The sequence below is a fragment of the Lissotriton helveticus genome, chromosome 12 (genome assembly GCF_964261635.1).
Source record: "Lissotriton helveticus chromosome 12, aLisHel1.1, whole genome shotgun sequence".
Classification (NCBI taxonomy): domain Eukaryota; kingdom Metazoa; phylum Chordata; class Amphibia; order Caudata; family Salamandridae; genus Lissotriton; species Lissotriton helveticus.
Genome location: NC_136073.1, coordinates 264,257,924 through 264,284,757, shown reverse-complemented (window position 1 = coordinate 264,284,757; position 26,834 = coordinate 264,257,924). Strand labels below are relative to the sequence as shown.

The 26,834-nt window shown below is 47.1% G+C and overlaps 1 protein-coding gene across 8 annotated transcripts in view; it reads right to left on the bottom strand.

Moving 5' to 3' along the window:
- Window positions 1–26,486, bottom strand: part of LOC144798737 (uncharacterized) — a 1,654,679-nt gene extending 1,628,193 nt beyond the window's left edge. For 3 of the 8 annotated variants that reach the window (XM_078669754.1, XM_078669756.1, XM_078669752.1), the window contains exon 1: window positions 26,268–26,393. The gene's annotated coding sequence lies outside the window, so the exon portion shown is untranslated. Of the gene's footprint in view, window positions 1–26,267 lie in introns of all 8 variants that reach the window. The other 5 variants (XM_078669761.1, XM_078669751.1, XM_078669753.1 and 2 more) reach the window with 3 other exon arrangements.
- Window positions 26,487–26,834: the final 348 nt, after the last annotated feature.

The following is a 26,834-nucleotide window of genomic DNA, read 5'->3' as shown; positions in this document are numbered from 1 at the left end:
CACACGGACAGCGGGCGGGAACTGGCACACGGACAGTGGGAGGGGGGCGGGAACGGGCACACGGACAGCGGGAGGGGGGCGGGAACGGGCACACGAACAGCGGGAGGGGGACGGGAACGGGCACACGGACAGCGGGAGGGGGCGGGAACTGGCACACGGACAGCGGGAGGGGGCGGGAACGAGCACACGGACAGCGGGAGGGGGGCGGGGAAGTATGCTTTCAAAACGTTTAATGGGATGGCATGCATTAAGTAGTAGAAGTTTGGTGAGGTTTAATTACATTTCTATGTGCCTAGAGTACAAAACAGAATGCAATCACATACAGTAAACTGCTTGCTATCTGTCGCAAACTGACCAAATCCAATTGTCATACATGATACACGCAAATCCAGGTGTGACTTACAGCAAACTACAGCCGGCTCTTGCTAACTTTTCTACGCGGTGCACAACCAGTTGTTACTATTTTTGCACAGGAACCTGCTATGCACTGTACAATGCAAGCAGTTGTTACTTTACTTTATGTACATCCATGTATCACCCATATCATAGTATGCACAGCTGGATGACAACCACTGTGCAGACAGATGTCACTAATGGTGCACAATCAGCTGTCACTCCTAGTACACCGCACAGCCAGCTGTCACCTGTAAAATGTACGACTAGGAGTTGCCTACAATAACTGTTCCCAACCAGCTTCCAACAGTGCACAATCAATCGTCATAAGCAGCACACTTACCCGCCGTCCACAGTACAGCTGTCACCTATAGTCCAATTACACAGCCAGCTGTCACCCACCATACACAGTCATCACTACAGTACACTGGGCCAGGCAAGTACTGTGAACTGCAATCCACTGCACATCCAGGAGACACGGACAGCGGGAGGGGGTGGGAACGGGCACACGGACAGCGGGAGGGGGGGCAGGAACGGGCACACGGACAGCGGGAGGGGGGCGGGAACTGGCACTCGGACAGCGGGAGGGGGGCGGGAACAGGCACACGGACAGCGGGAGGGGGGGCGGGGAAGTATGCTTTCAAAACGTTTAATGGGATGGCATGCATTAAGGAGTAGAAGTTTGGTGAGGTTTAATTACATTTCTATGTGCCTATTACACAAGGACGGGGGGTGGGGGAGTCGGGGTTGGGAACGTGTCTTCTATTTTGTCCATACACTACGTAAGGTGTGAAAAACTAACTGACTAACCCCACTTGTCCTTTACCCAGGGAAGAGGCCCCTGGACCACACGCCTAATTCTTTTTTCCACAGCAATTAACCAGGGCATTGCCCAGAGCCAGATACTGCAAATGCATTACATCACTTCCTCGCACAAGAAGAAATGCTGTCCAGTAGCTATAGGAACCAGGAAATGTGAATTCTATTCCCAGTTTAACCACCAGACCAAATTGTGTGATCTTGGGCAAATTACGTTTTCTCTCTTCATTTATTTTCCAATTGGTACCAACATTTGGGAGTACTTGCAAAGAGGGTGAATGCCAGGATTACGTGCCACTGGGCACTGCAGCAAGCGCATAGAGGCAGTTTAGCTTGCTGCAGGGCTCTGAATACGTGTCCCCACTCGACACGCGATATATCGAATACGGGAGGGGGGGGCGGGAACGGGCACACGGACAGCGGGAGGGGGGCGGGAACGGGCACACGGACAGCGGGCGGGAACTGGCACACGGACAGCGGGAGGGGGGCGGGAACGGGCACACGGACAGCGGGAGGGTGGCGGGAACGGGCACACGAACAGCGGGAGGGGGACGGGAACGGGCACACGGACAGCGGGAGGGGGCGGGAACTGGCACACGGACAGCGGGAGGGGGCGGGAACGAGCACACGGACAGCGGGAGGGGGGCGGGGAAGTATGCTTTCAAAACGTTTAATGGGATGGCATGCATTAAGGAGTAGAAGTTTGGTGAGGTTTAATTACATTTCTATGTGCCTAGAGTACAAAACAGAATGCAATCACATACAGTAAACTGTTTGCTATCTGTCGCAAACTGACCAAATCCAATTGTCATACATGATACACGCAAATCCAGGTGTGACTTACAGCAAACTACAGCCGGCTCTTGCTAACTTTTCTACGCGGTGCACAACCAGTTGTTACTATTTTTGCACAGGAACCTGCTATGCACTGTACAATGCAAGCAGTTGTTACTTTACTTTATGTACATCCATGTATCACCCATATCATACTATGCACAGCTGGATGACAACCACTGTGCAGACAGATGTCACTAATGGTGCACAATCAGCTGTCACTCCTAGTACACCGCACAGCCAGCTGTCACCTGTAAAATGTACGACTAGGAGTTGCCTACAATAACTGTTCCCAACCAGCTTCCAACAGTGCACAATCAATCGTCATAAGCAGCACACTTACCCGCCGTCCACAGTACAGCTGTCACCTATAGTCCAATTACACAGCCAGCTGTCACCCACCATACACAGTCATCACTACAGTACACTGGGCCAGGCAAGTACTGTGAACTGCAATCCACTGCACATCCAGGAGACACGGACAGCGGGAGGGGGGGCGGGAACGGGCACACGGACAGCGGGAGGGGGCGGGAACGGGCACACGGACAGCGGGAGGGGGGGCAGGAACGGGCACACGGACAGCGGGAGGGGGGCGGGAACTGGCACACGGACAGCGGGAGGGGGGCGGGAACAGGCACACGGACAGCGGGAGGGGGGGCGGGGAAGTATGCTTTCAAAACGTTTAATGGGATGGCATGCATTAAGGAGTAGAAGTTTGGTGAGATTTAATTACATTTCTATGTGCCTATTACACAAGGACGGGGGGTGGGGGGGTCGGGGTTGGGAACGTGTCTTCTATTTTGTCCATACACTACGTAAGGTGTGAAAAACTAACTGACTAACCCCACTTGTCCTTTACCCAGGGAAGAGGCCCCTGGACCTCACGCCTAATTCTTTTTTCCACAGCAATTAACCAGGGCATTGCCCAGAGCCAGATACTGCAAATGCATTACATCACTTCCTCGCACAAGAAGAAATGCTGTCCAGTAGCTATAGGAACCAGGAAATGTGAATTCTATTCCCAGTTTAACCACCAGACCAAATTGTGTGATCTTGGGCAAATTACGTTTTCTCTCTTCATTTATTTTCCAATTGGTACCAACATTTGGGAGTACTTGCAAAGAGGGTGAATGCCAGGATTACGTGCCACTGGGCACTGCAGCAAGCGCATAGAGGCAGTTTAGCTTGCTGCAGCGCTCTGAATACGTGTCCTCACTCGACACGCGATGTATCGAATACGGGAGGGGGGGGCGGGAACGGGCACACGGACAGCGGGAGGGGGTCGGGAACGGGCACACGGACAGCGGGAGGGGGGCGGGAACTGGCACACGGACAGCGGGAGGGGGGCGGGACCGGGCACACGAACAGCGGGAGGGGGACGGGAACGGGCACACGGACAGCGGGAGGGGGCGGGAACTGGCACACGGACAGCGGGAGGAGGCGGGAACGAGCACACGGACAGCGGGAGGGGGGCGGGGAAGTATGCTTTCAAAACGTTTAATGGGATGGCATGCATTAAGGAGTAGAAGTTTGGTGAGGTTTAATTACATTTCTATGTGCCTATTACACAAGGACGGGGGTGGGGGTGGGGGTCGGGGTTGGGAACGTGTCTTCTATTTTGTCCATACACTACGTAAGGTGTGAAAAACTAACTGACTAACCCCACTTGTCCTTTACCCAGGGAAGAGGCCCCTGGACCTCACGCCTAATTCTTTTTTCCACAGCAATTAACCAGGGCATTGCCCAGAGCCAGATACTGCAAATGCATTACATCACTTCCTCGCACAAGAAGAAATGCTGTCCAGTAGCTATCGGAACCAGGAAATGTGAATTCTATTCCCAGTTTAACCACCAGACCAAATTGTGTGATCTTGGGCAAATTATGTTTTCTCTCTTCATTTATTTTCCAATTGGTACCAACATTTGGGAGTACTTGCAAAGAGGGTGATGCCAGGATTACGTGCCACTGGGCACTGCAGCAAGCGCATAGAGGCAGTTTAACTTGCTGCAGCGCTCTGAATACGTCTCCTCACTCGAAACGCGATGTATCGAATACCGGTGAAATCCATATACTTTGTATTGCCATTCCCTTATAAAGACATATGGTGGCTTTTGAAATGGCTTCGACATTGATCATGTTATTTGTTTAATCACATAACAAATGAAACGCCAATAGGTCCTGTTACACAACGTCGGATGGGTGACGTAATGCGATTGCAGTCCACACATGTTCACTGTGATGCCTGGGCACATGACAGCAGAAGGAGCGTGCTCATAAGATTCCACATTATCAGGTAATGTTTTGATTTATTCTGGCACAGCCATCTCCCCACCAAACACACCCACCCCCATTTTATGTGTCTGCAAAAATTGGGGCGGGCTCTCCTCAATCCGGGGCAGGTTGCTCACGTGCAGCATTGAATGAGAGCTCAATGTTCCAGCAGCTACACGGTTTCTGAGAATCAGCGCTGTGTCCTCAGATGAACTTTCCTGCTGCTTGCTGCAGTGTGCTCCTTAAAGTGGCGATGTCGGGCCGTCCCACAAGAGCCGCTCTCTGAGAGGCATCAACGTGAGACACGGTGACTTATGATTAGCAAACACGAGCACTCCGGGTTCCTGAGATGAATTCCGAGGTGTATTTAAGGACATTTCCCGGAGCAAATGAGGAAAGCGCAGCAGAACCTATTTTAAACACAAGAGGCATGTAATGAGCTGGGAACGGGCACACGGACAGCGGGCATCGGAGACTGAAGCTATGCTCGATGTTAGCAATACCACACGCCTGAAACAGCTGGGTCAGTCCAGAATATCATCTGGGCACGTTCTATCGAAGCTGACAGAAGCCCACGGCGTAGGAACTCGAAACTTTCAAACCGGCATCCCGGAGCGGCCACGTCCGCTGGTTCAAGACGGCACTGCGGAGCTTCTCAAGTAAGCTACTGCACGGCCGCCATCTTCGGAGAAATGACCAAACCAAACCTTAAACATTTTTTTTTTAAAAACACCGCCCACCGTCGCAATGACGTTCACAGAGGGACGGAGAGCGAAAAAATCACCGGAACGCCCACGAATCTGCTCCGACAATTACGGACAGATCTCTCTTCCAATGGCTAGCCTCCATTTATGGAGCTAGCCAATGGAACAGAGAGGCGGGACAAAGCCCCGTACTGCTAAAACATAAGATTTCGCCTGCGCGAACACTGCTGCGCAGTGGAAGCCAGGCGAAACCTAAAAATAGCTAGTCGTGGATAACGAAAGTATAGCAGCTAACGGTAAACACTTCTAACTTCTATGAGGTAATATGGACAGGATATGTTATGCAAAAAATAAATGCCAGTAAGGGTCTACTTACGAGTTGCATGGTATTGGAGGGGTGCAATTCCTCTCCACCCGATTCATAATCAAGTCATTTAAGGTTTGCTAGAACTGCAGTCAACAGGAATGCACACAAAATAGGGCAGCAGTTACTTATCTGAGAGTAGAGTAGCAGTAGGGTATTTCTACCATCAGAGCTTTAAGGTAAGAGGCGTTAATGCAGGTTTATCTGATCATCCTTCAGATGGATTTGATTGACGAATGCCCTGCTCATTCCACATTCAAGACGTGATAATTATTTTAGGAAATTTGGCGTCCTCTTTTTGCCCATCAATAACACACTCCTCCACTGCATAACTGGCAATCTCTCACTCTGCTTTACACAGACCAATTTAAAGACTCGGTCTATATCTGAGCTGTCTTAAATCTCTTTAGATTCACTGAATACCTTCAAAAGAGGTCATCAGAGTCCGGAAGACAGTAAGAATGCGGCTACGCTCTGCATGTAATTCCCACCGGAGTGAAACAATGGCAAGGGAGAAGCTCCGTGACCACATCAATCTTTTGCCTGATGGCAAGGTTAGTGCTATACAAGTACCACATACAACCATACACAGCACCCACATTTATAATCATACACTTATAGCAAGAAAGTAGAGTTTTCAGGCACAGGTTAATGGCATTACGCACGTACAGAGAAGTGACTACTAGATCTGTAAAGCACCTTCCACTTAAGATAGAGTCTCTAGGCTCTGGTCTAAAACCGCATTAACCGTACTGGGGGCGCATCCGCTTTTTTTCTTAAGCTTCACTGCAGGCAGGGTAGTGAGCCCAGTATCAGGTGATAATAGGTTTGACAATTATGGTGCTTGAACATAAAAAGAGCAGCCATCCCGTGGAAACAATGCACAGGATATCTTCAATCTGCTGCATAGTCCTCAGCTCATGCACTGAAACTTGACATGTAACTGTAACTCACAAGTACCTTGGGCCTTGCTAATGTATGCACTTAAATGAGAAGTTAATTAACCTGAATGCATTATGGGCCTGGATTTAGAGCTATAGCAGAGTGCGAAGAGCTTCTGATGTTTGATCATTTTTCTATGTCTATAACAGGTTCATTCTAAGTCCTCTGCAAACTGTGCCCTAGATATTTAGACAAATTGGAATATAGAGTTCTGTTGTAATCCAGGTGAGCATTCACAGCTGTCTCTACTACCAATGTATGGTTCTTTGGAAAAGGTAAAGGCAAATAGGTTTAAGCCTGTTGATGTTGTAATAGTAGTGTCATGTCCTTTAGGATAGATAGTCCCATCATGTACATACCAGCTACATACATTTTGTCCCATCCACACGACATAACGGTCCTACACAGGTGACCTTTTACGTAGTAGCTTACTTCTGTCTCTTCGCCACCAGGCTCTTGGTACCCTATCTTAATCCCTGTACCTGACATACATAAACATGGCACTGCAGATTGGGTGTGCCTGGTGTGCTATCTCTCTGCAGCATACGTGCAGGCGCCATTTTGGAGGGGTCGGCGGTCTAGTTTTCAGACCGTCTGACCCTCTCCATCTATTTAATGGCAGATGCAGCGCGCCAAAGGCAAGCCCGTCTGTGCCCGTCCGCGCTCCAGGCACGCTGAGCGCCAGCCCCCCTGCAGGTTTTGGTCCCCAGCACCACGATAACCTGATATATAATAGGGAAGAGCTACTCTTCTTTAACACTGAGGCGCGGTTCTGTACAGGCCCCACACTATCCCCTGGTGATACACCATTACGCCAAATCTGCCCAGTCTGCTCCCTCAGACTCAATTGCCTTAAGATAAAATCACTTGACCACTCTATGAACAGTACCCAAAATGCCCGGCAGAAACGATAAAATGTACCTTGTTAAATGCCCGCTCACTCATTTAACATGCAATGGAAATGGCTGACTTTCTAGACAGTTTGAAAATTGATATTGCTTTTGTAACTGAGACCTGGGCTGATGCCGCCTCTGAGCCAGACCTGGTTACTGCCACCCCTCCTGGCTACTGGTTAATCAGGCTCACCATTTTGGGAACAGAGGCGGGGGTCTAACAATTATCTTTAAAGCCAACTTTAAAGTTAGATTTGACCCACTACCCCACTCTGGTTGTGAAGCCATGACTTCAAAATTGGTCTTACAAATCACCACTCCTTTAATGGGGTCTTAATTTATACACCCCCTGTCCCTAGAAGCCTCTTTCTAGAAATGGACAAGTCCCCATAGGACATTAAGGCCAATTCCTCTGACTTCACTATTCTTGGTGATTTCAATTTTCACCTGGAGAATAAGGAGGATCCGGATACGAGGTATCTTACAGCCCCCTTTTCTTTTAGGTTTATCGGTAGATGGCATTTTTTCAGATTGTCATCTTATTCAGGTTTCTTCTTCTCTACTGGTCGACCTGGTCAGACCATACTGCAGTGATGTTTCATCTGACCCTAGTGGGCCACACTTTGGAAGAGCACATGAGTTTGCCTAGCTTTTCGACCTTGGCACTTGATTTTGGAAGGTCTACTTACGTAAGCCCTGCTTGAATCAAGTATACCAGTATCTCCCGATTTGGATCAAGCAACTGATGATCATCATCAATGGATTAATGATTCCATAAACAGTCTAGCTCCGGCTAAACGAGGAAATAACAATAAAACTGTTCCATCTCAACCTTGGTTCAACGAAGAGCTTAGAATGGCCGAACAATCGTGCAGAAGGCTAGAGAGAAAATGGAGGTTGAATTATTGCTTAGAGGATAAAGACTCGTATAAGGCAGAGCTATTACAATACAAAAAACTTCTGACAAAAACTAAATCTAATTTCTTTATAAAAAAGATTAATTCGGCTCTGAATACTCCTAAAGAGTTATTCTCTACAGTGGTCAAGCTAAGCAACCCGCCACCAGCCAGTAATCTTAACGCAGATGCCTCGTTCTGCAACAAACTTGCTGCCTTTTTTTAAAGCAAGGTAGAAGTGATCTTTAATGCTTTAACCTCAAGCCCAAGCACTGTGGGGTTGTGTTCGAATGGTCACCCACAGGCAATGGTGGGTAATGACAACTCACAGTCAGTGGTTGGTAATGGATCCAAAGCAGGAAAGGCTATCAGGAAAGCCACTGTTTTGGATACCGACTCATTAGTACCTTCCCAAGTCAATAATTCCACACTTCTGCATTCTCCCCTCTTACAATAGACCAAGTAACCAAATGGTTTGAGCAAATTAAGTCAGTTTCACCTTTTGATCCATGTCCGCCTAGAGTTATGCAACTAGGTTCAGCCTTTGTTCCTAAACATCTCTTGGAGATTTTTCATCAAATGCTTCAGTCTGGATATTTCCGTAAAAATTGGAAAGTTGCATCAATCCTTCCTCTTTTTAAAAAAACCCAATCTGGATGCTGATAATCCCAATAATTACAGTCCAATTTCTCGACTTCCTTTCCCAGCCAAACTGTTAGAGAAAGCTATAAACACTGAGCTTTCTCTATCCATCCAGGATCACAACTTACTGGATTCCTCTCAGTTTGGCTTCAGAAGCCAACATAGCATTGAGACAGCCCTGATCACAGCCGTAGAATATGTCAGAACAACTTTAGACAAAGGATGGAACGCTGCTCTAATATTGTTAGACCTTTCGGCAGCGTTTGATTCTGTTAACCATCAACTCATTATTAACCGGCTGTTCAAGATAGGAGTTAGAGGTACTGCTCTTAAACTCCTCAGCTCATTTCTTACTGCGGGAATGCAGTATGTGGAATGTAACGGTCACAGATTTACATATTTCACTATTCCCTATGGTGTACCACAAGGGTCGGCATTGAGTCTCACCCTTTTTAATCTGTACCTTACACCCCTGGCTTCATGATCAAAGGCCTTGGCTTCTGGGTTGTTTCTTATGCTGACGACACCCAGATTGTAGTATCAGTCAGGCATGCGGCGTCAAAGGCAAAGCATATGAACTCCTAAAATCCTTTTTGATGGACAGATCACAAACTGTGGCTGTTGGTGATTTCCAATCTAAACCTTTCACGCTGCCATGTGGAGTGCGTCAGGCATCCTCCCTTATCCCAACGCTTTTTAATGTATACGTTTCCTCCTTGGCAATTCTGATTAGGTTCTTTGGTTTTAGACTTACATCATATGCAGACAACACTCAAATTGTGGTGGCTCTGCGGCCCGGTCAGGCAACATATATTGGTGTTTAGGTTTACTGTAGCAGCCTAATTAGTGTGGTCCAAACACGCTCTGTTCAAGTGGGCGGGGCCATTTATGCCGTTCTCATGCTTGTGATGCCATGGACAAACTTTAATAGTTCCTGGCGTGCTGTTGAGCACTCTTTACGGGCATTATTCCGCTGTTTTCTGCAACTTTTGGCATTTATCAGTTTAAAGCGAAGTGTGGTTAGCTGTGTTTAGTGTAGGGACGCCTCTTCCGAAATGGTACCCGTGTTTCCTTGATTCTGTTGCAATCATGCGGATTATGGGAGTTTATTGCTGGCACTCCCGCTGTTCTCAAAACTGCGGTTTCCTGGAGTGTCAGCAGTGGATTCTGTCTGTGATTTCTGGCAGTGCTTTTGAGGCATGGAGGAAGCAGGTCCCTCTAAAGAAGAGTTTCATGGGATGATTGGTAATGCAGTTGGTATTCGGGTGACTACCTGTACTAATTATGCATTGCAGTCATTGCCTAAAGATTTCCAATCCCTGGCTAATCTGATGAAGGGGTTGAGGATCATTCTGCTCTGTTGAGCATGATGGAACAAGAGGTTAGCTTCTTGTCAGACCTGTCGTTTGACAATCTGTGTGTCTCAGCAGCTGCATCTGGGGCAGGGGTGCGGCATACCGTAATCTTTGGATGCAGAATTGGAAGGCTGATGATGCCCAGAGTCCACTTTAATGAAATTCTCCTTTGATGCTTCCAAGTTGTTTGTGCAGCAATTGGAGGATCTGAACAAAAAGACAGCCAGGAACAAAAAATTGCTGCCTACTTTTCGGTCTGCTTTCCGGGGTCGGGATTTGGTTACAAAAAGGACTTTCCCACTTCGCTAAGAGTGCATATCAGCCCTTTCGAGGTCGGGGTGCCCCAGTTGATGATATAGCCCGATTCCAGACAGGAAGTTTTGCTTCCATCCCGCAGCCTCCTCCTAAAGCATGACTATCTGAATTCCCCTCCAGTGGGTGGTCTGTTTCTGTTTTTCAGGGAAATTTTGGTTGATTCTGTACTAGATCAGTAGGCGGTCATGGTGGTTTTGGAGGGTTACTACCTAGAGTTTTCAGCCCTGCCTCTCAGTTTATTCAAGTCAACACATCTTCCAAGGGATCCTGTGAGGTGTCAGGCTTTGTTGGACGGTGTGTAGACTTTAGTGGAAAAGTCAGCAATGGTTCCGGTCCCTGCACCAGAGAGAGAAGAAGCAGTTTATTCCATTCTCTTTTTGATGCAGAAGTCATCAGGCAGTTTTCGCCCAGCGTTGGATTTAAAAGACCTAAATCAGTTTCTTGTTCATCGGCCATTCAAGATGATCACTCTGCAATCCATCTTTGCTTTCCTGACCGAGGGGGATTATCCAGCCTCGCTAGGCATGAAGGATGACTATTTATGTGTGCTGATTGTTCCCACTCACCAACGTCACCTTCTATTTGCTGAAGGCAGCAGGCATTTTCAATTCAGGGTCCATTCCTTTGGCCTTATCGCAGCGCCAACGGTATTCACCAAGTTGATAGCTCCATTGATGGGTCTCTTGCATGGTAAAGGTATTAACCTTTATCCCTACTTCGATGATTGCCTAATTTCCTCTTCTTGTTTTTCCAAGGCACTAGTAGATGTCAAGGAGGTGTGCAATCTGCTTCAGACTTTCCGGTTCCTGTTGAATTATGCAAAGTCACAACTGCACCCTACTCAGACTCTGCCATTTCTAGGGGCTAGATTTTGCACGGAGAGCAGGAAGGTGTTCTTCTTGGTGGAGAGGCGCATTCCGTTAATTCAACATCTACAGGATCTGTTGGCCTTAACTGCGGCTTCTGTCAGGCTGTGGTTGAGGATTCAGGGGGAAATGGTGTCCATCTTGTACATTGTGCCTTGGAGCAGGATGCATTTGTATCCTCTGGTGCACCATCTATTGGCACATTGGATCCCTCTTGGCACATTGGCTCCCTGGACATTAGTTCCAGTGAAGGCAGAGATCTGACTGGCTTTCCAATGGTGGTTGCAACCAGCCTCACTGCTCAAAGGGGTTGTCTTAGATCCGCCGGTCCAAGTGGTACTGTCAACGGATTCCAGCAAGTTGCGCTGGGGGCAGTGTAAAGCACTGCTTCTGCTCAGGGGAGATGGAGCCCAGGGGGGGTCTACAGGTCCTCCAACTACGAGGACCTGGCAGCAGTTTAGAGGGCTTTGCTGTTTTTTCTTCCTTTGATCCAGGGTCAGGCTGTCAGTGTCCATCCAGACCGACAATCAAGTGATGAGGTCAAACTTGGATCGGCAGGGGGGAATGGTGCCTGCTCGGTTTCTTCTGGCAAAAGAGATTTGTTTGTGGTCAGAGCACAATCTCTGGTCCCTGAAGGCAGTTTATCTTCCAGGGAAGGAGAATGGCCCTGTGGACCACTTGAGCAGGAGGTTTCAGTCATCAGTGTCTCTATGTCTGAGTCATGCATTTTTTTAGGTGCTGATTCTCAGGTTTGGGTTTCCATGGTTGGACCTTTTTGCGATAGAGAGAATGCACGGCTGCCACAGCTCTGTTCCCTGGTGCCCCCAACATTGGTATGGAGGGCGAGGTGGGGGGGGAATGCACCGTTGTTCAGATGGCCGGCCATTGGTCTCCTGCATTGTTTTCCACCAATTCCTCTTCTTTCTGCAGTCCTGCAGAAAACTAGGCCTGACCAGGCATCTGTCATTCTGGTAGGTTCGAGATGGGTGAGGAGGCCTTGGTTCTCCTAGATCTTGATTGTGGCGGTCACTCCTGTCTGGGTGTTTCCCCTTCCACTCTCTCAGTTGTCCCTTCCCTTTCTCCCACCAGCTGCGCTTTGGCATCTAGAACTGGCAGCATGGTTGCTGAAAGATTAGCTCTTCTTCTGCAGGGTTATTCCAGGGAGGTGTTGGATGAAATTTACTTGGCCCGTCGTCCTTCTACACGGAAGTCTTATGCCCGTCATGGGAGCAATTTCAAGAAGTGGTGTGTGGCACAAGATCTGGATCCTATTCGTGGTGATCCCATGAAGGTTCTTGATTTCTTGTGTGAAGATTTTGTGTTGGGTCTTGCAGTGTCTAACATCAGAGCCCAGTGGGCTGCTATCCAGGAGATATGGGGTGGCTGGGCTGGATCTTTTTACTGCTGCATTGTTTTTTCTTCAGCGACCTCCTATTAAGTCCCCTATCCCTTCTTGGGATTTACAGTTGGTCCCTCATGCTCTCAAAATCCTGCCTTGGGAACCTTTGTAGTCGGTGGCCTTTAAGTTTCTCACTGACAAGGTGTTTTTTCTGGTTGCTGTTTGCTCAGGCAGAAGAGTTTCTGAGATTAGTGCATTACGGTCAGTTGCTCAGTTTCTTAGGTTTTTGGAGGTGAAAAATGATTCTCCAGCCTGGTTCTGCTTTTTCACCCTAGGTTGTGTCTAGTTTGCACACTGATTCATATATTGTCCTTCCTTTGTCTTTTCCTTCACCTTATTCGGCTGAGGAAGTGGACTTGCACACTTTGGATCTGCATAGAGCTTTGTCAATTTACCGTGACCGGACATCATCCTTTCAGAAGGCAGATGCTTTGTTTGTTACGTTTGGATTACCCAGTAAGGTTTCTTTTTCTAGGTTGATTAAGCCTGTGATTGTGAAAGCTTGAGATTGCCCAGCTTCAGGTTGCTTCCCTAGTTCAGGGTCGGTCAACTCATGGCGTGTCTGTTTCGTGGGTTATCTGTGCCGCATCTACCTGGAGTTCTCTGCATACTATCCTTGATCATTACTGGGTCCAATTGGGGGGGATGTTTTTCTTCAAAGTTTGGTGAACATGTTTTGTCTTCTGTTTTGCAGCCTTGATTTCTGTATGTTCCCATTTGTTAAACATGTATTAAATGTTCATTTGCTTGCATCCGTGCAGTGTGCTCCTTCTTTTGTTGGTTTGTATAATCAGTATTGATGTTTGGACATGATCTCATGTGTAAGGACTGGTTTAGGGAAGACGGACGAGGAGGTAATGCCCAGGCTACTTACTGTAATCTTCATTATTCAGAGACCTGGTCTTCCCTGACACACTTCTGGTTCCCGCCCTCCCTCCCGGAGGTGGGATTGATTATATTTTGCTTTCTGTTGGGTTTTTATTATGCTTGGTATTTCAACAGGGAGTGACGTAACGGATTCCCCTTTAAAGGATGGCTGGGTAAATGGCAGCCATCTTATGGCAATTATTTTTGTTGGCTAGTTACTTCTCATGTGTAAGGACTGTATCGGGGAAGACTAGGACTTCTCATGTGTAAGGACTGTATCGGGGAAGACTAGGATTTGGAGTACTGAAGATTACTGGTAAGTAACCGAGGAAAACCATCTTTACCACAACACCCCTATTTCAGCCTCAGTCCATCCAAATCTCCAGTACTGACACTACCCTTTCTTCTGCCCTTGCTTCGTACTTCCATTATTTTCATTTTATTTTAAGCAGCCTATATGGAAGTGGAGCATTAGGTTTTAGGTAGGATTAAAGTGGCACCAGGAGCAAGAGTTAATGACAACACAATGAGGGTTCATAAGGCTGAGGAGGAAACACTGAAGTCTTGTTGAGTGACAATGCACTGCAACAAGAGACATAAGAGGGCATCTCAACAATTTAGTAGATCTCCTGCCTCTGTTCACACCTCTGGCACAGTAGGCTTGACCAATTGTGTACTGCTCTCAGTAACTGACCCGGCAGAGAATGGGGAGACTTGGGGATACCACAGAGGAGGCTTCCACAAGCAACACCAGCAGCAACTAAATTTGTTCAGTAAACAATTGTTTTATCTTAACAGGTATGTCCTTTGAGAGTGTAGTATTTTAACTTCTATGTTTAATCGTACATAAAAGATTTGCTCTTAATACGGCTATTGATCATATCACTATAAAAGAGATGAACCATATTACGAGAAATTGAAACTGGATTAGAAATATGGCTTTGAATTATAATTAGAAAACATGATTTTATTGCCTTTATTTGATGAAGGGTTCTACTGACAATTTTGAATGATATACTGTAAAATAATATTCAATGTAGTATGGTATATCAATTTAGAATTTTTTAACACAATATCTTTAACAGCCTTGAGGAAGCAGAAGGAGACTGCAAAAAACAGGTTTTCTGTTACGTTTCAGTTTTCAAGCCTTGTTGAAAACTGAAACGGAAGGAACTGTGGAAATGTATAATGTTTAGATTAGATTTAACATGGTATGCAAACAAACTGAATATATTTTTAAAAAATAGATCTTTTTAATTAAGTACATTGTAGTAGTTATTATTTAAAATAATTTAAACAAGCATTTGCAATGCAATAGGTCTTGCATTACTGATAGTTTGAAGTATTGGCATTGCAAAAAATAATGCAACGTCAATAGCTCATACTTTCAGTAATGCGAGACCTAGTACATTGCAAATTATTGCATAGTGGACCAGGAACCAGCATTGTGTGTCTCAGTGCAGTACCGCAAGCTGCTCCTGGAGCTCCCTAGTGAGCAAGGCACCAGCACTGCATGTCTAGGTCCAGTACCACAAGCTGTTCCTAGAGGTCCCTAGTGAGCAAGGCACCAGCACTACTTGTCTAGGTGCAGCACCGCAAGCTGCTCCTAGAGGTCCCTAGTGAGCATCATAAACTTTGAAGATATGGTAAATCCACCCTACCCATAATGCATTGCATGCAAGACAGTACCACAAGTACATACAAATAGCTATATCCATATATACAATTAGTAGCTTTGAAATGTGACAAAAGAATTATATGAATTCCGGATTTGGTTAGGTTGTACTCTATGTAGAGCTGATGAAGGGAAATTTATAGACGGTCTAATATAAATGTGAGATGTGGTGCAGTGCCTCAAGCTGCTCCTAGAGGTCCCTAGTGAGCAAGGCACCAGCTCCGCCCGTACCACAAGCTGCTCTTAGAGGTCCCTAGTAAGCAAGGCACCAGCACTGCCGGTACTGCAAACTGCTCCTAGAGGTCCCTTGTGAGCATCAGAAACCGTTGGTCACATATGGTACTCACATAATGCATTGCATGCAAGACAGTACCAAGAGCACATTCAAATAGTTATGTCCATATTTACAATTAGTAGGTTTGAAATGTGACAAAAGAATTATTATATTATTTCCGGATTAGGTTGTACTCTATGAGGAGCAGACGAAGGGAAATTTATAGAAGGTCTAGTATAGATGTGAGATTTGCAGGTGCAGTACTGCAAGCTGCGCCTAGAGGTCCCTATTGGGCATCATAAACTTTGAAGATATGGTAAATCCACCCAACTCATAATGCATTGCATGCAAGACAGTACCGCAGTACATTCAATATATACAATTAGTAGTCAAGGTCCTGACGGCCTTGGCCAGCCTGGATCAGAAAACGGCATTCAACCGTGTTTCCCATGAGTTCATGGACCGGACACTCAGAGCACTGGGGGACTTCTTCTGTGACGTGGTGACCACATTGCATAGACACATCTCCAGGACGGCGTTGGTAAATGGCTGGAGAACCAAACACTTCCCCCATCCTGTCGGTGGGTGATGCAGGGCTCCTCCCTTTTCCCCCTCCTGTTCATCTGTGTGATTGAGCTCCTCGCCAAACGCATCAGGCTGAACAAGATCAAAGGAGTGAAGGCACCAGGAAGCAGGGGACAAGGCGAAGTGAAGTGCTCCCTCTACATAGACGAAGTCTCAGTCTTCTGCGCAGACGGACCATCTGTGAAAGAGCTGGAGAGGACCTGTATCGAGTTTGGGAAAGTGTCAGGAGCAAAGATTAATAGCGCCAAGTCAAAAACCCCACTCATTCGAACACTGGACCCCCACCAGAGATCCTCTGCCATTTTCCATCAAGCAGGACTTCCTGAAGATCCTTGGAGTCTGGTGCGGCAGAGAAGGTGCAGCGGAGAAGACATGGGAAGAGAGACTGGCAAAGAAGAGGCGGAAGCTGGAACTCTGGAGCCTCCGGTAGCTAATGATCGAAGGGAAGTCTTTGATCCTGCAGAACGAGACCCTGCCAGTACTCCAGTACATCGCTCAAGTGCGGCCTGTGCAGACCCGAACAGCCAAGGCCATCACGTGAATGGTCTTCCACTTCATCTGGAGCTCGAAGATGGACAGAGTGAAGAGGGCGGTGATGTTCAACTCCCACAACAAGTAAGGCAAGGGTTTGCCAGAAATCGCCACCATCCTGAGGGGAATCTTCGTGTGCCACTGCATGAGGAACACCCTAAGGCCCAACGATGAGAGCCATGTTGGCTTTCTGATGGCACTCTTCTTCCTGTGGCCAACATGGAGGCGCCTCGGATGGGCAGAGTGGGTGAGCGCCGTCCCGTATAACTGGGAGACCCAGTGGTTCTACAAATAAGTGGAGATGTTCGTGAAGGAGTTCGGGTTGGATGCTGCTGCCCCCGCCACATGGACCCCAAAGCTTGTCCAACGTCAGTTACAAGCAAAGGACTTCAGCGAACCGATCGGTGCCCTCCCCTCTGCCACAGCGGACTACGTGTGGGGAAACGTTGCATCCAAGTGCCTGACGAACCAGCACAAAGACATCGCCTGGTTGTCCATCCAAGGAGTACTTCCCGTGAGAGTCTTCATGCACGCAAGAGGGCTCAACCGATACAGGTTATGCCCAAGAGGGTGCACCGTGGACCAGACGGCATACCATCTCTACTGAAAGTGCAGGTACGCACAGGACCTGCTGAAGGCCCTAGGCACGGAGCTTAGGACCTGGCTAACTACTTCATGCATCACCGCGGACTCTGTGAGGTATGGTTTGTTCCGTGAGACACATGCATTAGGTGACCTCCAGGGCTGCTGCAGGCTCCTGTGCTGTTTTAAAGATGTTCTTCTGTTTTCCAGAAACCCCCTGGTAGTAGGGAAGACAGAGACATTGATCCTGGTGTGCCGTAAGATGATCCCCAGCCTCCTGCGTGACTATGCTGCACTGGACGGATCAGATGATCCTCCCCCGCCACAGCAATGCCGAGAGCTTGTTTCTGGATGAACGTGAAAGCCTACTGTGCTTGTTTAAAGTAGCCTTGCTCCTTAAATGCTGTTGCTGTGTTGCCATATCTCTAGGGACACTCCGCTTGAAAACACTCGACTTGCTAGCTGCAATGCTACATCCTATATGCTTTGCCTCTAGACACGTTGATCCCTTGCAGACAGTGTTCACTCTGCCCCTCCTGATTCCTAAACTGACCAACGCAGTCACACGCAGTCTCTTCTCTATGTCTTATGATGTCTGCCCTGCCACCATTTACTTCGGACCCTCACACCTCCTCACCCTCACCCACCCTCACACACCCTCACCCTCCCACACCCTCTTATCCTCACACCCTCACACACCCTCACTCGCCCTCACAACCTCACACCCCTCACCCTCACAACCCTCTCAACCTCACTCACCCTCACCCCCTCACCCCCACACCACATCACTCAAGAACACCACCACATCACTCAGGGACACCACCACATCACTCAGGGGCACCACCACATCACTCGGGAACACCACCACATCACTCAGGGACACCTCCAAATCACTCAGGGGCACCACTCAGGGGCACCACCACATCACTCAGTGACACCACCACATCACTCAGGGACACCACCACATCACTCGGGGACACCAACACATCACTCTGAGACACCACCACATCACTCAGGGACACCGCCACATCACTCGGGGACACCACCACATCACTCGGGGAACCCACCACATCACTCAGGAACACCACCACATCACTCAAGGACAGCACCACATCACTCTGGGACACCACCTCAGGGGCACCACTCAGGGACACCACCACATCCCTCAGGGACACCACCACATCACTCAGGGACACCACCACATCACTCGGGGACACCACCACATCACTCAGGGGCACCACCACATCACTCAGGAACACCACCACATCACTCAGGGACACCACCACATCACTCAGGGACACCACCACATCACTCAGGGACACACCACATCACTCAGGGGCACCACCACATCACTCAGGGGCACCACTCAGGGGCACCACCACATGACTCAGGGACACCACCACACCACCACATCACTCAGGGACACCACCGCATCACTCGGGGACACCACCACATCACTCAGGGGCACCACCACATCACTCAGGGACACCACCACATCACTCAGCGACACCACCACATCACTCAGGGGCACCACCACATCACTCAGGGGCACCATCACATCATTCAGGGACACCACCACATCACTCGGGGACACCACCACATCACTCAGGGATACCACCACATCACTCGAAGACACCACCACATCACTCGGGGACACCACCACATCACTCTGGGACTCCACCACATCACTCTGGGACACCACCACATCACTCTAATACACCACCACATCACTCTAATACACCATCACATCACTCTAATACACCACCACATCACCCTGGGACACCACCACATCACTCTGGGACACCACCACATCACTCTAATACATCACCACATCACTCTAATACACCACCACATCACTCAGGGACACCACCACATCACTCAGGGACACCACCACATCACTCAGGGACACCACCACATCACTCGGGGACACCACCACATCACTCTGGGACACCACCACATCACTCAGGGACACCACCACATCACTCAGGGACACCACCACATCACTCAGGAATACCACCACATCACTCAGGGACACCACCACATCACTTGGGGACACCACCACATCACTCGGGGAACCCACCACATCACTCAGGGGCACCATCAGATCATTCAGGGACAGCACATCACTCAGGAACACCACCACATCACTCAAGGACACCACCACATCACTCTGGGACACCACCTCAGGGGTACCACTCAGGGACACCACCACATCCCTCAGGGACACCACCCCATCACTCAGGGACACCACCACATCACTCGGGGACACCACCACATCACTCGGGGACACCACCACATCACTCAGGGACACCACCACATCACTCGGGGACACCACCACATCACTCAGGGGCACCACCACATCACTCATGAACACCACCACATCACTCATGAACACCACCACATCACTCAGGAACACCACCACATCACTCAGGGACACCACCACATCACTCAGGGACACCACCACATCACTCAGGAACACCACCACATCACTCAGGGGCACCACCACATCACTCAGGGGCATCACTCAGGGGCACCACCACATCACTCAGGGACACCACCACACCACCACATCACTCAGGGACACCACCACATCACTCGGGGACACCACCACATCACTCAGGGGCACCACCACATCACTCAGGGACACCACCACATCACTCAGGGACACCACCACATCACTCAGGGGCACCACCACATCACTCAGGGGCACCACCACATCACTCAGGGACACCACCACTTCACTCAGGGACACCACCACTTCACTCAGGGACACCACCACATCACTCAGGGACATCACCACATCACTTAGGAACACCACCACATCAATTCGGGACACCACCACATCACTCAGGGACACCACCACATCACTTGGGGACACCACCACATCACTCAGGGACACCACCACATCACTCGAGGACACCACCACATCACTCGGGGACACCACCACATCACCTCGGGACTCCACCACATCACTCTGGGACACCACCACATCACTCTAATACACCACCACATCACTCTAATACACCACCACATCACTCTAATACACCACCACATCACCCTGGGACACCACCACATCACTCTGGGACACCACCACATCACTCAGGGGCACCACCACATCACTCAGGGACACCACCACATCACTCAGCCCAATCACATCATCACTCAGCACCACAACAGCACTGTCCTTGCTTGCGACCAACAAGCATTGCCATAGCCAATAGGACTCGCATTAGGAAAGTGTAGGCTATTGGCTTTGTGAATAACAATGCTATTAATTTATATATTTTCAAAGCCAACACATATCTAAAAAATGTGTCATTTACAATACCAATAGCTCACACTTTCCTAATGCGAGACCTATTGCATTGCAAATGCTTGTTCTTTAACCCAGGAACCGGTTGGAGACAGGGGAGAGGAAAAGGCGGATGAAAACAGTTGGAGTAAATGTAGTTATTTACTATATGTATTTGACTAACATGACCTTTTCCCTTCACAGGTAAAAGGTCAATAAGATAGTTTGCACATTTGTTGCTAAGTATGTTACCAACAACTGACGAATAAATAGGGTTTTGCGGAAGGTGACGATTGATGTATCTGAACCAGAAACTACGCCCTGACAAAAAAACTACCCATAACGCATTGCATGAAAGACAGTACCACAGTACATTCAATATATACAACTAGTAGCTTTGAAATGTGACAAAATAATTATTCTAATCATTCCGGATTAGGTTGTACTCTATGTGGAGCTGATAAAGGGAAATTTATAGAAGGTCTAGTATAGATGTGCAGATGTAGTACTGCAAGCTGCGCCTAGAGATCCCTAGTGAGCAACAAACCTTTGGTCACATATGGTACTCCCCTAATGCATTCAAGACAGTATCATGAGTACATTCAAATAGCTATGTCCATATACACAACTAATAGCTTTGAAATGTGACAAAACAATTATTATATTAATTCCCATTAGGTTGTACTCTATGTGGAGCTAATGAAGGGAAATGTATAGGTCTAATATAAATGAGAGATGTGTAGGTGCAGTAACGCAAGCTGCGCCCAGACCTCCCTAGTGAGCATCAAGAACTTTGAAGATATGGTAAACCCACCCTACCCGTAATTCATTGCCTGCAAGACAGTACCACAGTACATTCAATATATATAATTAGTAGCTTTGAAATGTGACAAAAGAATTATTACATTAATTCTGGATTAGGTTGTACTCTAAGTGGAGTTGATGAAGGGAAATATATATATATATATATATATATATATAGAAGGTCCAACATAAATGTGAGATGTGGCTGTAATTAAAACATAGGGTGTAACAACACATGTAATAGGGATAAGACCAAGTGAGTGTCCTGTCTGAAGGCCTTTAAGAAAATAGTGCCTTAAGGCTGTAATTAAAACCTAGGGCGTAAGAACACATGTAATAGGGGGAAGTCCTCATTGGAGTCTACAAAAAGAGACAGGGCGGTACCAAGGAGGGACTACAAAGCCTAATGACCAATGAAACACCACCATTTACAAAGGACAGGGACAGGAGCCAATTAAAAAGATGGGCGGGAAGTAGGCGGAGCTTTATGCACATATCCTGAATACAGCATACCTCGAAGAGACAGCGCAAGCGCTGCCTAGGCGAGACCTAAATGTGAATGTGAGAGTCTTCTGGTTATTTAAAGAACGTCTGACACAGAATAACTTGTTTGGAAACCTTAATTTCTGCATATACTAATTGGTTGTAGAAACATATATGTTCAATTACGATACATCATCTCCCAATTGCAACAAAGTAATTTATGTCACTGTATGTCCCAGGAGGGTGCTTTGTTCGTATGGGTATGAGGAAAAAAGTTCCCTTGATTGTCACAAAAAAAAAAAAATACAGCCACATTACTTGTCATTTTGAGATTTTGGTACAGCTCATAGAAAACAACGCGACTCTTACCATTTACTAGGGTCTAAGTGAGCATTATAGTAATTTTGGTACGAGTTTTGCTTATTCTGCAGTAACGTCAGTGTACAGTAAAGATCCACGCACTGAGGGATTGGTGCGGGTTCCAGAGTAGGGATAATCTGTCTTGTCTAACTCGCTTATCTAAACTCATTTGGCGGCTCTACTTCATTGTTCAGGTTCTTAGTTGTTGTTCCGACATATGTGGTTCTGATCTGTGCCATCTGCCCACTTTTTCCTTTTCCGAATTTGATTGCATCATTCACTTACCATCCTCACCACGCTAATTCCTAGGACACTTTCCCTGTAGACACTCAGACCACGATTGTGAGTAGGTTGGAATAGAGGGCAGCTTTACTTCAACTGGTAAAAAAATCATTATCCATGGGTGGGATATTTACCTGGTGTGATAAATACCTCCCATTCAGAGTTTACCAATAAGTATGAAGTTTGACATGAGGAATTGCAATATCTACACAAAGTTCAGTTTGAGAAGGGATCTTAATTTTCCACACTGCTCATAACCAGGGCCTTGGTATTTTGATTCATACAGTTCTTCTGTTAGGTCCCTCCTATTGTCTTTTGTGAGTTTGCACCAGGAGTTGCCTAAGTGAGCACAGAGACCGTTGATATCCTATATCACCACATGGCAGCATGCCCTGGGCCATATGAGCATCTGTGTAACAACCAAGCATGAGTTTGTTCTCGTCCAATTACTTGGATCTTAATTGCTAAGCTATCCGATGCACTGGCAAATACTGGCTCTGGGTCCACCTGATGCTTTTTCCCCAGTTCCAGCTTCCTACCCTAGATGACTATTATCAGGGAACTCTCTCTTCTGCCTCAGGATTATTTAGGGATGTCAAAGTGAGGGAAGACTGCGTAGGCCTTGTCTGCATTTCCAATCAGGTTTACCCTTATATGCTTTTTCTATTCAGCTATTAAGTATGTTAGGCCATTTTTAAATCAACAGCCTTACACAAATAAACAGATTTGGTAAAACTTATGTGATATATGTGGCCCATAGTACATACAATACGGTCTATTATCCCTAGGATGCTGCAAGTAGCATTAGGGTAGGGTTCAGGTTTGGGATTTTTTTTTAAAGTTTTGACTCTGATTAATCATCTGGATTTGATGTGGGAGCAACAGGCCTATTTTGCCAAAGTTTCAGTGGTAAGAACACAAACTTAATGTGGAGAAGAAGCTTCCTGGCAATTGTATGTGGAATGCTGGTAGCAGCATACAGTGTGACTGGTGAGATGTTGCAGTGGGCATTGTTGGGTTTTATTATTATTAATTTCCACTTACAAAGCAAAGTCCTCCATGAGTACGTCATTGCACCTTTTGGTAGTTGGAGGCATGATTTTCAAAATATTTCAATCACAGAATGAAATCTGATTTTGTGGAGATGAGTGGTCAGTGGGCGAATATGTCAGTTTTAGGGAGTTGGGAATAATTTTTTGGGTGGGTGAGGTCGTTTAGCTGGACCAAATTTCTTCGTTATTTTCTCGGTTGGTATGGGAACTGATTGCCCTACAAATATATGCATTTACCAGGATGCAAAGGGGCGAACTGTGCTGGGACTGTGAGGCAGTGAGCTCCCAACCCCCATTCTGTTCAAAAGGCTCCCTTGAGCCAGCAAGCTGACGAGCTTTGGAGATGCACCTGTGTGCCTGTTAGTGGTACTGTGACCTGAGAGAAACTTGCCAGCATTTCCAGCAACCCCAGATGATTTTTCTTTGCTTTCTAATACTGCTGCTCTCTACTCAAGACGGGCTCAACCCAGAAACACGTGTCTAGAGATATACAGCAATGTCTGCACCAACTTTGGTGAAAACCTCCAGCTAAGTTTGAAGTAAGTTTGAACTGTGTACTGCGTTTACCAGGATGCAAAGGGGCGAACTGTGCTGGGACTGTGAGGAAGTGTACTCCCAACCCCCAAAATATATGTATGTGTTGTAAGTTTCTGATACTGCAAAATGCTGTTTAGGCCTTAATAAAAACATGCCCTAATAATTTGTGGCAAGGTGTTGACAGTTATTCGTCTCATATTGGAATGACCATAATCTACTTCCAACTGGTATTTGTAGTCAGTTGTAGTTCAATGTTATGTGGCACGTGGAATATTCTGTGTGTGCTGGTACTTACTCTCGAGACAATACTTGTAACAGTTATTGTAACATGTAAGATATATTAGTGTGATGCTTAGTGTGATTATGGAGTGAAATACTTAGTGTTGCCTGGTGAAATGGGGGTCATGTGGGGCATCGTCAAAGAAGGGTAGTTATGTGTGGCTTTACGGCTCAGCAGGTTTCCTAAAATGTTGTGGAGGATTTTTTTATATTCATCTCTTTGCTGTTGTTAGTGTATAGCAGAGCAGTAGTGTAGATAGTGACTTTCTTTTTTCTCTGTCTCCTTATTTTGTGGGTTTATCAATGGTGAGTCTACACGTGACTTTCTTCATGTAAGAAAATGATCTAGCACAAATACTATGCCACTTCATAGCACTAGCTATGAAGAAAAGTAGCAACTACTATGAATACACGTTATCAGATGTATTTGTTGGTTGAGTAGTGTTATCTCAGTGAAGATCCATTGATCCCTTTGATGGCAAATACAGGACCATGATGAGTCGCGGTCTGTTAATGGGTAGATGGTTACAGATTAAAATATGTTCCTCTCCATTGGGGTAGTGGTGGTGACACAAATGGCTATATTTGTCAAATATTGTGTAGGGTGTGGTCTCTGAGATAGAGCAGAAAAATGCCTCCTTGAAACAGGTTTATGTGAACTTCTGGTGAAGTGGTTTGGATCACAATACTGGATCCATTTCATTCCAACCAAAGAGAGTTATGAGCTTCTGCCCATGCTACTACCATCTACATAATTTGGAACACTCTATAATTAGATCTCAGGTTCAAAGGCAGTAGGTAGTAAGAGGCCTGATTTTAGAGATAGGAATTGTGTGGGTTAGTGCACAGAGCAATAATTTGTTACTCTTGCTTGCAGAGTACACCCACCATCGCAGTAATAAAATGTCCTTGGAGGTGTCTGTTCTTCTCGCACACTACGTAATATTGTTGGCCATTCAATTAACCACAAATCCTACTCCAATATATACAATTTCACCAAAGTTTGCTGAAATTAGTGAAATAAGTTTGCATTGAAGGTGCACTTTGTACATAGTGTAATTAAGCTTCCCTAACATGGTGTCTGCTCTTGAGGTGTCTTTCGTCCATTGAGTTGTGTAAAAGTAACATCTGTTACCACAGTGCCCGTTCGCCCTAACCGCACATCTGCAAAAACATCTGCACTTCGGCAAATCTGCACATGCAGAGTTGGAAACAGAAATTTCACAAATATTTGTCCTTTTTTTCACATGCAAATACATCTGCACTTTGCCACCCTTTCATTTACCCCTGCCAATCTCAAGTGTAATTCAGTAGTAGAGATAAGTGTGAACAAATGCAACTTTGCTACTACAGACCTTGTGAGCCAGGCATTTGTGAACAACTAAAATATTACGCCTTGGGTTCTAATGATTATGTATAGAATGGTCTGTGCCATCTAAAGTCGCATCTAAGCACTGACTGACTTTCTTACCTCCTCACTGCCAGTCAGATATCCAAGGCCACCCCACCTGTTTATGCAATGCATGCAACTAGTGCCTTACTAGCATTGTGCGGGACAGCTCACTTCTTGAAACAGAATGGGCAAGGCACAGGTCCCGGACATTTTCCCCACTTCCCTAGTCCTGTCCTGCTAGCGAAGAGAGGGAGCCCGAACCATCAAGATTCGCTCTGTAAGCAAGTCAGACAGGTACAACGAGCGGGAGCCAGGCCGGATAACCTTCGAGGAGCTATCTTTAAAGAGAACAAGCAGATCTGAGTAATGCAATTTAAGAAAGATCAGTCCGCTGCTAGCATCCTCCCTTAACTGGACAAACGCCTTCGCTCAAGTGTCAACCCCAATCGTAGAGGTCACCGCGGTGGGCCTGCAGCCTAATGTACTCCTGAGCTGGTTGAGTGGATTTCCAGGCGAACACACCAGCTCGCCTGGATTGATTTTCGAGCAGCCTCGTATGGGTCCCTAACGTAATTACCCGGCAATGCATCAGTCGAGCAGAGCCCCAGCATTTGCAAACCGCTTGGTCAGCTGGGCAGAGCGTCCAGGAAGCCTTTTTCTTACCGAGACTGGCAACAACTCTTCTTGTGCAGGAAGCTCTTTCCTCTGAGTTGTTGTTAGGGGTCCGACAGGTGTTTTCGTCAGACTAGACTGTTCTGACGTATCAGGTGCACCTGTTCGTTGGATATTCTCCCGCCTCCCCATAGGCCTCTGCGGCACGCGCGCACTACTGTGACCCGTCAGAAGGCACGCGTCTTGTACGTCATAACCCAGCAGCGAAGGACGACCGGGGGCAGGTGGACCAAATGTACACGTGCCATACACGACGTGGTTAACGGTCCGATGCGGCTGCGTATGCGCAATGTACCTACAGACAGCATCGTTTACCCCCGAGCAGGCTGCTCTTCTTGGAAGGGACCGCCATAATTATATGTCCAGATATCACGCTGCTCACCATGGAGGAGTCATACACGACAAACACCCCTGATTTAAATGTCAAATTATAACTAGTTTAGCGTTCTCCCCCTAAAATCTTTTATATTCC